General features: G+C 58.3%; 1 protein-coding gene across 1 annotated transcript in view; it reads left to right on the top strand.

Moving 5' to 3' along the window:
* Window positions 1-432: 432 nt before the first annotated feature.
* LOC107111616 (CDP-diacylglycerol--serine O-phosphatidyltransferase) overlaps window positions 433-1122 on the top strand; it is an 8364-nt gene continuing 7674 nt past the window's right edge. Inside the window, exon 1 of the mRNA XM_015412601.1 lies at window positions 433-563. The gene's annotated coding sequence lies outside the window, so the exon portion shown is untranslated. The remainder of the gene's footprint in view (window positions 564-1122) is intronic.

Here is a 1122-nt window from a genome sequence, read left to right as displayed (position 1 = left end):
TGGTCTCCGTCATTCCCAGACTGTCTTCTGTGGGTGGCCAGTGCTTCACAGCAGCTTCCATAACCTTACCCAGAGCTGCTTCCCCACGCCGCCGTCTCTGTTCCCCACTCTGCTGTAGAGAAGCTGCATGGAAAGAGGAGTTTCTGTCAGAGCTCTCTCAGCCGCATCTCCCTCACAGGGTGTCTGTTGTGGGGAGGAGAAGGAGATTGTAAGCCGCTCTGAGACTCCGATTGAAGGGCGGGGGTATAAATCCAATCTCTTCTCCTTGAAAGTCAACGTGCCCAATCTCACCCCTGGCAGGGGATGACCAGGCCCGACTTGGTCACGGTGTTCTTATCTGGCTTGGGAGCACATCTGAGACGCCTCTGTCGGAAGGGTGCCGTGGAGAGAGTCTGGGCGGGGGGGCTGCTCATGGGGTGGGTGGGTGGAGTCTGAGAAGCCGGGCTCAAACTGGGGGACTGTGGATGTTGTCTGGCTCTGACTGCTGTTTTCTTTCAGATGAAGAATGCCATGAACTTGCCTGGCTTTGGAAACCCGTCCAGGGCAGGGTGCAAAACACACTAGTAGGATATGTCCCTTCACACTTTCTCTAAAGAGTAGCCCTTTCTTGGGGGAGATAAAATGGCTAGCACTCAGGAGTGGGGGGGTTGTTCTTTTTCTCTGTTGTGACGGGGAACGCCTCGTTTCCAAGTAACCGTAACTTTGATGGGAATGGTGAGATACGGGGGTGTGTTGGGGGCGGGGGCAGAAAACAGACGCCTTGTTGAGATTGCTGTCTGAAGAACGGATCCATGCCTGTGCCTGTTGCAAGAGGGTTCAGTGCTGGGTGGACCATGGAAGCCGCTGGGGAAAGTTGAGCTGCGTGCCCCCCACCCCCCCGGACTGCAGGTGCGGCCCTCGACTTCCTCCGTGTTGCTGCCCCTTCCTCTGCCCGGTGTGGCACCGTGAGCCAGGGCAGCCGAATGCCAGCTCTGCTGAAGCTGTCCTGGAGACAGCCCCCCCCCTGTGGCTGGCGGTAATGGGAGGGCCATTAGGGGGCCGCAGACAGGCCAATGCAGCCCTGAAGAGCTCGCAAGAAAAGCCACCCGGCCAATGCTGGGGGGGGGGGGGGGGTTGGAAAAA

This window comes from Gekko japonicus, unplaced genomic scaffold (assembly GCF_001447785.1).
Source record: "Gekko japonicus isolate JY-2015 unplaced genomic scaffold, Gekko_japonicus_V1.1 scaffold131, whole genome shotgun sequence".
Lineage (NCBI taxonomy): Eukaryota > Metazoa > Chordata > Lepidosauria > Squamata > Gekkonidae > Gekko > Gekko japonicus.
This window is presented reverse-complemented; position numbering and strand designations above follow the sequence as displayed.